The 17,304-nt window shown below is 45.3% G+C and overlaps 1 long non-coding RNA gene across 2 annotated transcripts in view; it reads left to right on the top strand.

The window, feature by feature from the left end:
• LOC148772983 (uncharacterized) overlaps positions 1-9,003 on the top strand; it is a 29,081-nt gene extending 20,078 nt beyond the window's left edge. For both annotated transcript variants that reach the window (XR_016036992.1, XR_016036991.1), the window contains exon 3: positions 8,840-9,003. This is a non-coding gene — a long non-coding RNA (uncharacterized LOC148772983). The remainder of the gene's footprint in view (positions 1-8,839) is intronic.
• Positions 9,004-17,304: the final 8,301 nt, after the last annotated feature.

Below are 17,304 nucleotides of genomic sequence, written 5' to 3'. Positions count from 1 at the left end.
ACCAAAACCTCATCCTCTCAGCAACAAAGTAGTGAAAGGAGTTTAGCAATGATATCCATGACCGCCAACAATGCCTTTTTTTTTTAAGAAAAAATAATATTTATTTATAATATAAACAAAGTCCCATTACTGGTTTGGGATATATATATGTATGTGTGTGTGTGTGTATGTGCACACGTGTGTAGGGTCACAAATTTTCCTTCATAAGATCATAAAGCAAAACTGGCCACCCTCTTGGCATACCCTCATTTACACAAATCTGATGCGTTTTTCTAGGTTTTTCTTTTTAAAGGTAAAAAAGAGAGAGAAAGAGAACCATGTACACAGCATGGAAGCTTTTTCTCAATTTCTCAACTGTGGCAAGATTTTCACCTGCTGGCTTGAAAAATCCTTGAAAACCAGCCCTGTCCAACAATGCCTTTCTAATTCAACACTTTTGACAGACTGGAGCAGACCCATCCCTCTCACCCTCTGTAATGGCCTGAGAGTCAGAAGACCTTCAGGCGCAACTCCTATCATCTTGCTACATCTCTATTCCCTCTTTTGAAAATGAGGGCTTGGCCTGACTCAAAAGGACTCAATCAGTAAGGGAATCTCATTTTCCATTACATATTGAAGACTGTCAGATTTTCAAATCCAAATTTGTTGATTTTTTAAAATAACAATAAAGTGAGCTGGTTGCATGAACTCAGAGCTGAATGGTCCATCCAGGATCATAAGGACCGAGGCAGGAAGGTTTCTCTGGAACAGTCTCATGGAGCATTTGGGAGCTCTGTCTGCTTCTCTAGCTGTGGAGCCTCCAAGTCTGACTCTCTGGCCCTCAAGACTCTGAAAACTATTAAAAGTTTTCAATAAACATCTTAAACTAACAGGACTAGATTCTGATGCTGATAACTAAGAACTCTGATGGTTACAGAATAGGATATGTTTAAAAGTAACCCAATGTGACCCAGCAATCCCACTATTGGGCACATACCCTAAAAAAGTCATAATTCAAAAAGACATATGTAGCTCAACGTTCATTGCAGCACTATTTATGATAGCCAGGACATGGAAGCAACCTAGATGTCCATCGACAGATGAATGGATAAAGATGTGGTACACATATACAGTGAAATACTACTCAGCCATGCAAAGGAGCAAAACTGGGCCATTTGTAGTGATGTAGATAGACCTAGAGTCTGTCATACACAGTAAAGTAAGTCAGAAAGAGAAATACAAATATTGTATATCAAGACATATATATGGAATCTAGAAAAATGGTGCAGATGAGCCCATTTGCAGAGCAGGGGTAGAGGCCCAGATGTAGTGAATGGACATGTGGACACAGTGGGGGAAGGGGAGGGTAGAGAGAATCGAGAGAGTGGCACTGACATTTGTACGCCACCGTGTTCGAAATAGCTAGCTAGCGGGAAGCTGCTGTATAGCACAGGGAGCTCGGCTCAGGGCTCTGTGATGACTTAGAGGGGTGGGATTCGGGGGTGGGTGGGAGGGAGGCTCAACAGGGAGGAGATCTGTGTATACTTAGAGCTGATTCACATTGTTGTACAGCAGAAACCAACACAACATTGTAAACCAATTAGCCTCCAATTAAAAAAAAAATAAAATTAACCCAAGGATGTCACCACACATCCGACAGGTTCAGGATCAATGTCTCAAAATATTTTTTTCAAAGTGAAAGTAACTCTGCCAAATAACAGCAAAATAAGAATGTTTTCAGTTCTTCTACTGAAGAATTGCCATAGGCAAAGAATCTGTTGAAGAAGAGACTCCTACTTTGCAAGATTTTGCAAATCCATTTCTGGCTGTTCTACAGCATGTCTAAGAGCCTCACAAGAAGATGCTTCACATCGACCTGTAAGATGTACCTCAAAGTCAGAACTTTGCCTTTACTTGTACCACCACCTCTTACTGTGAACTTGGTAATCACTATGAGACAATATACTCACTATAATCAGAAATCCCCAGAAGTCCTAACACAGTGTTTTATGTTCTGCACTGGCATGATGAAACTATTTATGGTTATCAGAAATCTCCCTAGGATAAGGGAATAGAAATCTCATTGAAAGCTAAAATGTCTCATGCATGAATATTGTAACAGATTAACTGACAAAGTCTGCCCACTTCCTCCATTATATAATGGACAATGGGAACTATTACACAATTACTCTTCTCTTTTTTCTTTTAAGTCAAGGGGGAAAACTGATGGTGCCATGAATTTTGGATTTATTGAAATTTGAATAAACTTTCTCTCTGGTGAAGTTTCAACATACTTTCTCAAGAACTATTTGGAGACTCATAATTTCAGTCATACATTATTTTGTTCATACATGAGACTGCTTTTTTAAAAATCTATACTTCAAAACCCCAAATACTCTACCAAAAAAAAAATCTGCTAGAACTAATAAATTCAGCAAACTTGCAGGATATAAAATGAATACATGAATAGGGAGGGTGATGGGAGGGAGGTTCAAGAGGGAGGGGACATATGTATACCTATGGCTGATTTATGTTGAGGTTTGACAGAAAACAAAATTCTGTACAGCAATTATCCCTCAATTAAAAAATAAACAAATTTTAAAAAGAAAAAAAATGAACACACAAAAATCAATTGCACTATTCACACGAGCCATGATGTGGAAGCAACCCAAAATCTACTGACAAATGAACAGATGAACAAAAGAAAATATACACATACAATGGAATATTTTTCAAACATAAAAAGAAAGGAAATCCTAACACATATTACAACATGGATGAACCTTGAGGTCACTATAGTAAGTGAAATAAGCCAGTCACAGAACTCGATGATTCCACTTACATGAAATACCTGGAGTAGTCAAACTCATAGAAACAGAAAGGAGAATGGTGGTTATTGGAGGCTGCAGGGAAGTTGAAAAGGAGAGTTGCTTTTTAATGGGTATAGTGTTTCAGTTTTGTAAGATACAAAAGTTCTAGAGAACGGACTCACAGCAATGTGAACATATTTAACACAATTAACTGTACACTTAAAAACTGGTTAAGATGGTAAATTTTAGGTGATGTGCTTCTTACCATAATAAAAAAAGACTCCAAAAATTTGTACTTCAAAAAACATAAAGGTGCATTTCAAATCCAGAGCCGTCTACCATAAGAATGTACCCCATTAACATTTGAGAATACAAAGATATTCCTATATTAGTTTTTTTCTCACCCTATCTTGACTCTGCAACTGAGGTATCAGACGTCGGTTTCCAATTCAAGTGAGCACTCCCTCCCCCAAGAACTGTTCAGAATGCTATGCTGAAGCTCTTACCTGCCCCAACTAGTAGAAGTCCATCTCTTCCCACTCACTTGCACTCTCTCATATGATAGGAATCCCTTGGGATTTTTACTGTCTCACTTGAAAATTCCTACTACTTTTTGTGGGAAATCAGACCCCCCTTGACATGAAGGAACACTATAGTCACCACCAGTTGGCCACCAGACCAAACGAACACTGCAGGTGAGGCACTCATTTCCCCAGAGCTGCCCCAGAAGGGGTGGTAACTAAGCAGCCACGTGATGTGAGGAAGAACAAATCCGGGTGCCGGAGCTCTTTGGGCCCATCCCCATGGCCACTTGTCCAGCTAAGCCTGACCCCAGGCGGACTGCAGTGGGACAAGTCCGTTGGTGCCCCATAGTCTAGACCTAGGAATACCACTTCTGGTTCAAAGCTGCGGCCAGCGCACTGCTCCAGTCTCACCCGCCCTTGCCCTCGGGTAGTAACTGCAGGAGGCGTGCTCCAGTCCCCACCTCCAGCATCTGCTGCAACAGATCTTATTTCTGAAGCTCAGGGAAAAGGCCTGGTGCACAGCCGGCCCTTCCAGAAGGCCCTCGGCCTTCTCAGGCTGACTTCCCCATCCTTCTGCCAGCAGACTTCAAACTCTGTATATCAGGAGTTCACTGAAGGAGAAATAAGAAGGGAAACTGACCAGCGACTCAATGACAAGCCTTCTCTCTGTTTGGCAGAAGGGATGGAATGGAGGTAAGGTCAGGTAGAAATATCAAGGTGGGAAGATGCACAGAATATTCTTCACCACCGACTTTTCCCCGTAGCCCCTGGGTTTACCACCTCTGAAAAGTCCGGAGACCATCCTTCACTACACCACTCTTTCTCATTCCTGGTTCTCTTTGGATCTCCCATTCTGTCACTGAAGAAGCGCTTTAAGTGTTTTTTGAGTTGAATTGTAGGTGAGGCTGGAGAGACAAGGGTTATCCAAACAAACTTCCTTGACTTCAGATCAACTATCAGTGTATCTTCAGTTCAGTTCAGTGGCTCAGTTGTGTCCGACTCTTTGCGACCCCATGAATCACAGCACGCCAGGCCTCCCTATCCATCATCAACTTCCGGAGTCTTAATAAGGCACAATTATCTCTAAAGGTGGGGGAAGGTAGGTTCATTCCAGATCTGGCAGTGAGGAGTCACCCTAAGCCTTGAACTTAGGGTGTTATCACCCCACCCTCCAAATTCCTTGCCTGGGCCTCAGTAGAAACTGTGATCCATTTTGGAAAGAATGTGACCAGCTACAGGAAATGGCTGGGTTGTGTGTGCGTGTGTGTGTGTATTGTGGATGGGGTCACATAACCCAGTTGTGGGCATGAAGAAAGATGCAGAGACTGAAAACCAGGTTAGAGAGGGAATGACCCGTGGGTGGCTTTCAGGTGCAGAGGACCGGTTATGGATTTTCCACAGAGCAGTTCAAGGTCATCCTGACATTGGCTGATACCTTATACCTTCCTGGAAGACAAAGGGCATTTTCCCAGAAAGTAGCTTACAATTTAATGCATCTCTACAGGTTCTGAGGTTACAATCTAGATTTGAAAATGTATCCAAGATATGATGTTGTGACACTTTGCTAATGACCTTAATCGTCTAAACCATATAACATCCTGTGAGATAAGTAGAATTATCTCCACTTTTGTGAATGAGGTTATTGCCAGTCAGAGCAGCTTTCCCAGATTCACAGGACTCGTTAGTAAAATGTGTAGATTTCAAACCCAGGGCCGTGGCACCGCAGCACCTAGAATTTCCTGCTTTCTGCCTTCATCCCTGTTCAATAAACAAGTATTCAGATACTCGTAAAAGAAGGTAAGAAAGACAGTTCCAGAAGGGGCCTACTGCAACGGGGGTTTGCAGTGGGGCAGAGAGATTTGGCCAACCCAGGAAAAAATAAGTGGAGATTTATAGCCAAGGAGGAGGGTAGGGGCAGCGCCCAGAAAATTACTAAGAGGAAACAACAAGGATAGTGGGGTTCTTGCTAGACTGACTCAACAGGATCCTTGCTGAAGGCAGGTGTGATGAGAGATATGGAGGGCAAAGATTGAGAAATTTGATCAGATATTAAGGATGGGGGTTTTCACTAAACTGACTCAGCAGGATTTTTGCTAATTAAGGACCAAATCTACAGTTGAGGCAGAGTCAAAAAGAGAACTCAGGGGAAATTGACTCAAGTTTTGTCAAAGAATCATTGTCACCCCTTGGGATGGAGGTGGTAGCAGCCCTAGGGGATGGAGAAAGAGAGATGATAGGTGGACATCTAAGCATGGCAAGGGTGACTTCCCTGGTGGTCCATCGGTTTAAACTCCGAGTTTCCAATGCAGGGGACCCAGGTTCGATTCCTAGTCAGGAGTTAGATCCCACATGCAGCAACTAAGAGTTCATGGGCTACAACTAAAGATCTCTCATGCTGCAACCAAGACCTGGCGCAGCCAAATCAATCAATCAAAATGAAATATAAGCATGGCAAGGGAATTGTGCAGAAAAAAGTGGCCAGATCAATCACTAGCTGAGCACTGATGGAAAAGAGAGGAAAGGCCTACTCCTACACATTCCCAGATAGGACGCAGCCTAACGAGAGCTGGAAAAGGCTTACGTTGAGATCCAAGATCTGAGGAGCTGTGTCCTCTGGGGTATTGTGTATTAGTACTGCAGTTTTAAACAGTGAGGCTCTACCCAGCACAAGGGACTATATCCAATCTCCTGGGATAAACCTTAGTGGAAAAGAGTATTTAAAAAAGAATGTCTGTATGCATAAAACTGAGTCACCCAGCTATACAAAAGAGATTGGCACAACACTGCAAATCAATATACTTCAATAATAATACTAATAAAGAATAACAATTCTCCTTCTCTGCCTACATAGTTCAGAGCTTGTTAGTTCAGAAGATTTGAACAATGAGTTTAGGGTCAAAAGCTCATCCCTAGGCGACTGTGCTTGACAAACACATGGTATGGAAGATTTCATTATTGCCTTCGATTCCAGACCCTTCCCCACATCATACCCTTCATGTTGCAGACGCTGCTAAGTCACTTCAGTCGTGTCCGACTCTGTGCGACCCCATAGATGGCAGCCCACCAGGCTCCTCTGTCCCTGGGATTCTCCAGGCAAGAACATTGGAGTGGGTTGCCATTTCCTTCTCCAATGCATGAAAGTGAAAAGTGAAAGTGAAGTCGCTCAGTCGTGTCCGACTCTCTGCAACCCCACGGACTGCAGCCCACCAGGCTTCTCCATCCATGGGAATTTCCAGGCAAGAGTACTGGAGTGGGGGGCCATTGCCTTCTCCGACCCTTCATGTTAAGGCTCTGCAATTCCTCTCACGAGAAGCAGAGTGGATTTCCCCATCTCAATGATACAGGATTTGGCCACGTGGCAAATTTTGGCCAGTGGGATGTCCCAGGTAGCCAGCTGGTTTGAAGAGGACGATAGGCAGTTGGAGTAGACCTAGACCCAACTATACCTTAGAGCCAAGCCTAGTCAAGGCCAGCCTGAGTAAGCAATCCCCAGGTGCATGAGGAAGAATAAACGATGGTCGTTCTAACACAGTGAAAGTCGGGCTGGTTTAGCACATATCCCTATTGTGGCCCCACTGACATGAGCAGGACCTGACAATCAGTGTCTCATGGTGAGTGTGATGTGCCGGCTCTCTGATGAGAGGCAGCACCCCTCTTAGAACATTGCTTTCATGACCAAAAGGACAACGTGTTTACATACACACTAGTATTAAGGGAATTTCTTTGTTTTTTAAACTAAATTACAGGATAGCTGTTTCTTTTTTTTATTCCTTTCCATTATGGTTTATCACAGAATATTGAATATAGTTCCCTGCACTATACGATCGGTCCTTCTTGTTCATCTATTTTATATATAGTGGTGTATATATGTTAATCCCAAACTCCTAATTTATCCCTCTCCCAGTTTCCCCTTTGATAACCATAAATTTGTTTTCTACGTTTATGAGTCTGTTTCTGTTTTGTAAATATACTCAGTTGTATCATTTTTTAAATTCCACATGTAAGTGATATCATGTGATATTTGTCTTTGTCTGACATTTTACTTAGTATGACAATCTCTAGGTCCATCCATAATGCATCCATAATGCAATGTCATTATTTCATTCTTTTTTATGACTAAGTAGTATTCCATTGTATATATAGTGTCATATCTTCTTTACCCATTCATCAGGACAGCTGTTTCTACAATGCCCTTAAATCCTAACCATCAAGTCGAAGCTCTTAACCTGAACCTACCTTTAACTTCTAACCTCTAACCCTAATCCAAATCTCTAACACTAACCCCAAATCCTAACTCTAATAGTTTATCCAAATCCTCATCCTTTATTCAAATACAAAACTCTGACCTCAACCCTCTCACCCCAAACCCTATCACATAACTCTAGTCCTTACCCTAACCTCAACATGCAGCACTAACCCCTGGCCCAAACCCCAATCCCTTTCTCACTGACACTCTGCTTACCCTCTGCAACTCTACCCTCCTAGGGTGGGCAGCGTTTCTAGAGAAGGGCTCACTGTCTCCCGGAACCCTTTAGGCCAGGCTAGGCCAACCAGCGGGAACTCTGGTTTATACTTGCAGGTTCCCCAAAACTCTGAGCCTTTTAGGCCCGACCTTCCAATCGCCCTTCCTGCCTCCTCCTGCTCCAGGAACTCCTCATGCCCCAGCCCCATCCAGAGACAGGATGACAAGCTTCAGGTATCTGGGAAATCAATTCAGGAGGAAAAACTCTTCCTTCATAATGTTTACTCAACTTACTTAGTTTAACACCAACTCTGGAGCCAGTCTGCCCAGGCACTTCGATCCTGGTGGAACTCAAGCAAGCTTCTTTGCTTCTCTGTGCCCCAAATGCCTGCTCGATCATTTATCTGTTCGTGTGTGCTCACCTGAGTCCGACTCTGTGTAACCCCATGGACTGTAGCCTGCCGGGCTCCTCTGCCCATGGAATTCTCCAGGCAAGAACACTGGAGTGGGTTGTCATTTCCTATTCCAGGGGATCTTCCCGACCCAGGGATTGAACCCATGTCTCCTGCATTGGCGGGCAGATTCTTTACCACCATGCCAAATAAAGTAGGTTTAAGGAGAGCACCTCTTTCATAAGATGACTAGAAGGATTGGGTTAATATATAAAAGCACGTAGAACAGTACCTGGCACCATAGTAACCACCAAATAAGTGTTTGCTTTTGCTAACATTAGTATGAGTATTACCCCCTAAAAAAGTATACATTTTCCTCTTCAGATGCCCACTTACTCTTAGAATGAGGGCAAAAAAACCTAAACATGCTTATTTTAGAAATTTTACAAAGAACAGAAAAGTATAAAAAAGAAGAAAAATATCCAGCCAATTACTTATATTTTGAGGACAATGGATAATTTGACTTTGCTCAGTCTGCATTTTAGTGGATTTTCAATTGTGGCAGCCCAGCCCAGCCAAGCAGAACTGTACTTTGATTCTATTTTGCTCTTGGCACTCAACTATAATTCCAGGCATAACATGGGGTCTCTGTATGTTTGTCTTTCCTGCTAGGTTGGAAGCTCCTGGAGCAGAGAAACAGTATCTCTTTACTCTCTGCATGTCCTGGAACGCCCAGCACAGAGCCAAACCAGGGAAGATGCCTCCTTGATGCCAGCATGCCTGGCTTCTCCCAGCTGGACCACACCACAATTCCGCTTCAAGTCTCTGCTCAAAAACACAGGATTCTAACAAAACTATCTTTGAAATAAAATGTAAGGAGAAAAAAAATTCCCATTGTGACTCTAGTGGGGGGCGTTCTGCACTACCTTTTCTCAAAGATCTTAGGGCACTTTCCTCTACTGGGTAATTTCAAATACTTTTTTCCTGCAGGGTATGTGGCTCATCAAAGTGGTGATTTTCCACTTGCAGGCATAAAAATGAAGAGAAGGCCAGCCAAAGTCATGCCCCAAAGACACATTGCATGTGTTCTGAGATGACTTCTGTGAGATGCCTGCCAAAGACCACAAACCAATGGAGGGTTCTTTCTCAACGCAAGATAACTGTATTCTCATCAGCATCACTCACTTTCTGAAGGAAGCCTGCCAAGTGGCAGCAAATGTCACTCCAAGCAGTAAAATGAGAATCAGAAACATGAAGCTTAAGTACCATGAACATGGGTTCTGAAAAAAAGGTGTTTTAGTTTGTTTGTTTTTTTTTTTAAGAAAAAGTTGGAAGAAGCAAGAGAAGAAGGAACAGACATGTCAATTTCAGGGATAAGCCTGCTTTCCATCCATGTCCACTTCTGCCTTCTCCTTTCCCTTTCATCTTTGCAACTGGCCTGATATTCACAACAGGAAAGCTGATCTGAGACTTGCCTTTCCCAGAAAGGCCTCGTGTGATGTTTCCGTGCAAACCAAATATTCTTACTGGAAGTGAAATAGGGGACCGATACAATAGAAGAATGAATGTGCAAGTTTATAGTCCAAAAGAAGAACAGGCTCTTCCCCCAAATTATGAGCAGCTTCTAAATCGCACAGAACATCAGCAGAGGCAGAAAATGTATGTATGTGGATGAAAGAAATGCTGACGTCTTATATAAATCTATGCATCTGCCTCCCAAAGCGGACAATTAAGAAGTAGAAGTAAGTAATCTAAGCCTCTGTATACCAAAATCCAGGAAAGTGCCAGAGTTGTCTCGTCACTGGTGTTTTTCCTCCCTCATAATAGATTCTTTTCCATTTTCCATAAGCATTTTACCAGGCTATGTTTAGAATAGACGTCAGAGCTGGGAAACCAACTTGCAAACCAATACTTTCCCAATGGTGCCATCTGGTGGTACTTCTCTGTATTACACTATGGCTTTGACCTGCCTGGCATGCAGCAGTGCATGGGGCCGCAGAGTTGGACAGGACTTAGCGACTGAACGACAAAAGACAAGGGGAAGGCAAAGGGCAAAGCTGCAATTAGTCCGTTCACAATTTAAAAAGTTGAACCTTTGGGATTTGCCATGGATCGTGTGTGGAAATCATACATGAGGAAACCAGGTTTGGGGTCGGCCTGAACACTCAGCTGGTTTCATGAATTAGCACACTCTGTCCATTTTTTGTCCTTGTATTGAGCCATGAAAATGTTTCCAAAAGACCTCTGGGGAGAGATTTGTGAAAGTGCAACTTCTGGATTTAGAGAGAATCCCTTTAGCTGTGGACTTCTGAACCTGGGGACCAAGATCCTATTTTATGGAAAGTGAACTCCATGAAGCTTAACATAAAAAGCAGTGTGTTGGCACCGATGGGCATTTTACCACAGAGGTATTTTCACAGATTCTCAAAGGATTCCACGGCCTAGAAAAAAGCTAAGAACAAACACTTATGATCCTAACCCAACCAAATTCTACCACAGTCCACAAATTCAGTTACTCAGTTTGAACTGTACTGTTATAGAGACATCACGGCTTTGATGCAGTCAATGGTAATAACCTGGAAGCTTTTGGAAGTATTAATACTGAATTGGACCGTGTTTCCCCAGGATGTCAACCCATCAGGCTCAGCCCCACTCTCCACCCTATCACAGTGCACTTTAGTTCTTCTCCAAGCCTAGATGGTCTTTCTGCAACCCTCCACCTTTCCAGACTTTCATCTGCTGGTTTTCAGATCCTTCCTTTCTCAGTCGCCTGTGTGCTAAGTCGCTTCCCTTGTGTCTGACTCTTTGTGACCTCATGGACTATAGCCCACCAGGCTCTGCCATCCCTGGGATTCTCCAGGCAAGAATACTGGAGTGGGTTGCCGCGCCCTCCTCCATGGGATCTTCCTGATCCAGGGATCAAACCCAGGTCTCTTATGTCCACCTGCATTGGCAGGGGGGTTCTTCACCACTAGTGCCACCTTATGAGATGACGCTTCTTTGACAATTCGGCGTACAACTTGATGTATCATAATGAACGCACTCTCTCCCATGACAACCCTTTCCACCTACAGACTGAGTTGAACTTGTTCCAAACACCCAGAGCCTCTTTTCTATTTCTTCACCTACTTCTTTTAACCAAGAGTCTTTCACCCTTTCCACTTTATAATGAGCACTGGCTTTAATAAACAGTAAGAAAAAGGAGCAACAGACTAGAGGTTGTGTGTTTCCTCTCTCTGCCATTGTTTGCCTCACTTCACTCACCCCAAGCAGACCCATCCTTTCCTTATTCCTGTTTCAAATAGGACATAAAAGCTTTTTTATTGCTATCATTACTATTGTTCTCAGATCTGAGCTTATTCTGGTCTTTTGATTTCCATCTTGAGAAATTTATGACATGCTTTGTGTTTCTCCTTTAATGATGCCAGATTTCTGGCTTGGTACATCTCCCTTTAAAATCAAAGCTATCAAGAGAGCCCTCTGTGCAGCCTTGATGGTTTCCTTAGATCTGCCCTATTTTCTCTCCTCTCTACCCCTCTTTGTGGTAATGTATCACGAACAGCATTTTTTTTCATTAACAGTTTGTTTTTGTTTTTAGCAACGATTTCTTGCTCATCTCTTTTAGATTCTCTGACCATGAGCTCATGCCCATATTTTCAGTAGATTTTTAAAAATCTTTCCTAAACTCTGGAGACATGCCTGGGTACCCCTTTCTTGGTTGGGTCGAACTGTCCTTGTCATTTCCTCCTATTTCCTATCACTCTCGCTGTCACCTCATGGATGATGATTAGGACAGATGTAGAGTTCTCCCCAGGCTTCCCTGGTGGTTCAGAAGGTAAAGAATCCACCTGCCAACATAGGAGTGGGTCGGAGAGATCCCCTGGAGAAGGGAATGGCAACCCACTCCAGTATTCTTGCCTGGGAAATCCCATGGACAGAGGAGCCGGCTGGGCTGCAGCCCATAGGGTTGCACAGAGTCAGACATGACTGAGCGATTAAACAACAGGGTCTTCCCTATGACTTCATCAGCACCGAAAGGCAAGAAAGGTAAACAAGAGAGACAGTGGCACACGATCAAGGCCAGAGATGAAACCAGGAAGCAGTAGACAAGGCAGTTCAAAAAGGATGCTACGAATGCTGGCTGCGTCTGCCAGCTTTTCTCTTGGGCTCAGCCTGATGCAATGGGCGAAGGGGTGGATTTTTAGAGAACCCGCCATGTGGCTCCAGGATCTAGCCATGGAGTGAACAGAAAATGTACAAGGCACGGTTTTCCCTGGTAATCCAGGGACTAAGATCTGCACTCCCAATGCAGGAGGCCTAGGTTCCATCCCTGCTCAGGGAAGTAGTTCCTGCACCCCACAACTAAGACCTGGCGCAGCCAAAGAAATAAAAAGACATAAAAAAAGAAAATTTTGATACGAGGTAAGATGGGTGGAAGCTGTTGCCTCCTCCTTACCTTGGGGATGCTAGCTCCAGAGCGCCAGCAGCGGAAGTCTCCTGGAACCTCCTGATCGGCAGGACATGGACCTCTTACCATCCCCAAGCCTGGGCTGTCCTGGAAACGCAGCCAGGCCGCGCATAGCCACCCAAGGCCTCAGAGTCCACAGCTGAGGGATGAGGACCCCCAGACCAGCAATCCCACCTAATGCCAACCCTGGAGGGGGGAGGGTGGGCAGGCAACTTCCTGAGAGACTGCCCTTGTCACCAGATGAACGATGCCCAGCCGCCCTGGCCCACAAGGTAGGTGTCCTGCCCACGGGGGCTCAGCACTCAGTCCTCCAGGCTGACAGCTTCTCACCACCAGCTTTGGCACCCCGGCCGGGGGGCTTCCTTCAGCTGCAGAGAGTGCACCCCACAAACCCAGGGCAGCCAGGAGTTCCAGGGAGCAGCCCTCCATCATTGATGAAAGAGTGAAGTGAAGTGAAAGTTTGCGACCCAATAGCCTATACAGTCCATGGAATTCTCCAGGCCAGAATACTGGAGTGGGTAGCCTTTCCCTTCTTCAGGGGATCTTCGCAACCCAGGGATCGAACCCAGGTCTCCTGCATTGCGGGCGGATTCTTTACCAGCTGAGCCACCAGGGAAGCCATGTGATGGAAGAGACATGATGGCAAAATGCCCCAGTTTACCACCGCCAAGAGGGACCACTTGGAGATGCATGCTACACAGTCTATCGGCTCTGCCCAGGGCTCACCTCCTCCCTGCCACCAAGAACTGGTCCTGACCGATTTCCCTTCTCTTGCCCCCACTTCCCCACTGCCACTTCCTGGCCTCACCTCCCAGGTAAACTGCTGGGGGCAGAATCCTAGTCCCGTAGCGTTGGGACGGGGACTCGTGCTAAGACACGCCTGGTAGTACTTCTGTAATTCACACCACCCCTGCCCTCGAGGGGCCGTGGTATTGAGCAGCCCATCCCAGACTAGCTACCCCACCCCCAGCCTCCCCTCGAAGGCATCTGGGGCACCGGTTTCCGCGCTTTCCAGGTGGGTTCGAGAGGGTTAATAGCCTTGGTAGGAATGGCAAGCCACTCCAGTGCTATTGCCTAGAAAATCCCATGGATGGAGGAGCCTGGTGGGCTGCAGTCAGTGGGGTCGCTAAGGGTCGGACATGACTGAGCGACTTCACTTTCACTTTTCACTTTCACACATTGGAGAAGGCAATGGCAACCCACTCCAGTGATCTTGCCTGGAGAATCCCAGGGACGGGGGAGCCTGGTGGGCTTCCGTCTATGGGGTCACACAGAGTCGGACACGACTGAAGTGACTTAGCAGCAGCAGCAGGGAGGCCAGAGGTCCCCAGGCAGCAGACTTTTTTTTTCTTTTCTCTTCTAACCTTGTGTTGCCATGGCGACACCTGGTTCCACCTGAACTTTATCTCAAACCTTGAGCTAACCATTGCATTTTTCTTATAGAAATGTTTCCTTTAAGCTATGTTAATGAACTATGTATTTGTTTGGAAATGGAACTGCCTTTCTTCAAGATTTAGGTCAATTGTTTTATGGCCCGGGATGACCCACCTTGGCCAATGCTCTTTCAAAATGCATGTTGTGGGTGAGGGGCCTGGGGCCACTCTCTCAGTTTTGAGGTACTTTCTTTCTCTAATGAGCAGATTGCTAATAGGTATTTTTTGCTAAAAACTAGCAAGGGGGCCCTCTTTCTGTCCCCTTCTGATGTCTATGTCAGAAGCTTTCTCTATCTCTTTAATACTTTAATAAGACTTTATTACACAAAAAGCTCTGAGCAATCAAGCCTTATCTCTGGCCCCAGATCAAATTCTTCTCCTCTGGAGGCCAAGCTGGATTTAGAAAAGGCAGAGGAACCAGAGGTCAAATTGCCAACATCCATTGGATCATCGAAAAGGTGAGAGTTCCAGAAAAACATAAAGCCTTTGACTGTGTGGATCACAACAAACTGTGGAAAAGTCTTCAAGAGATGGGAATATCAGACCACCTGAACTGCCTCCCAAGAAATCTGTATGCAGGTCAAGAAGCAACAGTTAGAACTCGACATGGAACAACAGACTGGTTCCAAGTCAGGAAAGGAGTACGTCAAGGCTGTATATTGTCACCCTGCTTATTTAACTTACATGCAGAGTACATCATGAGAAACGATGGGCTGGAAGAAGCACAAGCTGGAATCAAGAGTGCTGGAAGAAATATCAATAACCTCAGATATGCAGATGACACCACCCTTATGGTAGAAAGTGAAGAAGAACTAAAGAACCTCTTGATGAAAGTGAAAGAGTAGAATGAAAAAGTTGGCTAAAAGCTCAACATTCAGAAAACTAAGATCATGGCATCCGGTTCCATCACTTCATGGCAAATAGATGGGGAAACAGTGGAAACAGTGACAGACTTTATTTTGGGGGGCTCCAAAATCACTGCAGATGGTGACGGAAGCCATGAAATTAAAAGATGCTTGCTCCTTGGAAGAAAAGTTATGACCAACCTAAACAGCATATTAAAAAGCAGAGACATTACTTTGCCAACAAAGGTCCATCTAGTCAAAGCCATGGTTTTTCCATTAGTCATGTATGGATGTGAGAGCTGGACTATAAAGAAAGCTGAGCGCCAAAGAATTGATGCTTTTGAACTGTGGTGTTGGAGAAGACTCTTGAGAGTCCCTTAGACTGCAAGGAGATCCAACCAGTCCATCCTAAAGGAGATCAGTCCTGGGTGTTCATTGGAAGGACTGATGCTAAAGCTGAAACTCCAATACTTTGGCCACCTCATGCGAAGAGCTGACTCATTTGAAAAGAGCCTGATGCTGGGAAAGATTGAGGGTGGGAGGAGAAGGGGACGACGGAGGATGAGATGGTTGGGTGGCATCAATGGACATGAGTTTGAGTAAACTCCAGGAGTTGGTGATGGACAGAGAGGCCTGGCATGCTACAGTCCATGGAGTCACAGAGAGTTGGACACGACTGAGGGACTGAACTGGAGGCCACAAAGTGGAGGCATTGCACGAGGCTCCTAGCAGCAACCTTTCAGGTTCACAAGGGAGCTTCTGGGACACTGACTTAGCGCTCCTGGGAACCCTGTCCGAAAGCTGCCCCCACCCAGCCCACGCTCACCCTCCCTGCCCCCTCGCTGCCCCTGAGCTATGGTGCTCAGGATGTGGCCCAAGGACCCCCTCCCGCACATCCCCATTACCTGGGGAGCACGTTGAAAACGAGCTTTCTTGGACACTACCAACTGAATCAGGATTCCTGCAGGTGAGGCCCAGGAATCTGCATTTTGAGGCCAGGGAATCTGCGTTTTAAGCGATCCAGGCCCTAGGGCATCTTTTACAGCCTGAACTTTGACATCAGCTGCTCCAAAGCGTGAGCAGTCAGTAATCAGCATCATCAATTTACTCTAATCAGTTCCCAGCCCAGCCTCATTCAGCAAAACCCACAGCACTCCGTTCAGGTGCATCAGCCCCTTTATAGTTTCTGGGTGGCCCTCCTGGCCGTTTTGTGTGTTTTTCCTGCCCTCTCGGCTTCTGGCGCCACTTTGTCCATAGTGTGAAGGGCAGAGTGCCTGGGGCTGTAGGCTTCCTGGGGGAGAACTCAGCCAATGACTGCCAGGTGTGGGCATCTGAAAGTCCAGCTGCCTAGCTTGGATCTGGGACAAACTCTTGGGGTGTAACTTAGCCTCAAGAGCTCCCCTGGGGATCTGGCCTCCTCGGCTAGGTCTTCACTCAAGCTCATCCTTTGCTTGCCCTCCTCCCCTTCCCTGCCCTGCTCTGCCCTGCCCCTTCCTCCTGGAGAAACCGGAATCCTCATTTCAGGCTTTACTCCTGGAGGCATGTACTTCCCAACCTGTTTTACCTATTTTTTCCTGAGTTATGCTGTGAGTGAACTTGAAAATAGCTCATTACACCATAAATAACAACTCTGCTCAGTATCAAATTGTTCGCAGGCAGTTTCAGTTACACTGACAGGAGGAGCCTGAGTGGATGGAGGTCAGAAACGCCAGCGCCCCTTTCCCTACTCAGTCATTTCCTCTCCCTCTCAGTCATCTTGAGACTTCAAAAGCATTTGCTGTATTCTGGGTATCATTCTAAGCACTTCATGTCTGGTAGGCCATTTAAGCCTCAGAGCAACCTTTTGATGGTGGTACTTTTGTCACTGCCATTTTCTTTTTTAAGTATTTATTTATTTTTGGCTGCACTGGGTCTTCATTGCTGTGGGGGCTTTTCTCTAGGTGTGGCGAGCAGGAGCTCCTTTCTAGATGCAGTGCACGGGCTTCTCATTGTGATGACTTCTCTTGTTGCAGAGTATGGGCTCAAAAGCACATGGACTTCAGTAGTTGTGGCACACAGGCCTAGTTGCCCCGTGGCATGTGGGATATTTCTGGGCCAAGGATCAAACCCACGGAGTCATGAGCTTTGTCTGCATCCATCTCCAGGGCTACAGAGGGATCCAGAAATTTTTCACATTTTCAATGCCTTTTTTTATAACTAACACAGCTGACATTCTTCCACTGTTCGGATTCATCTAGGCAGCGATTTTGTCAACTCCCGAATCCGCCCGTAAGCTGGAGACCTGGGTTCAATCCCTGGGTTGGGAAGATCCCCTGGAGAAGGAAAAGGCTACCCACTCCAATATTCTGGCCTGGAGAATTCCATGGATACAGTCCATGGGGTTGCAAAGAG

This window comes from Moschus berezovskii, chromosome Y, assembly GCF_049115385.1.
Source record: "Moschus berezovskii isolate FMDL1 chromosome Y, NW_MosBer_1.0, whole genome shotgun sequence".
NCBI lineage: Eukaryota > Metazoa > Chordata > Mammalia > Artiodactyla > Moschidae > Moschus > Moschus berezovskii.
This window is presented reverse-complemented; position numbering and strand designations above follow the sequence as displayed.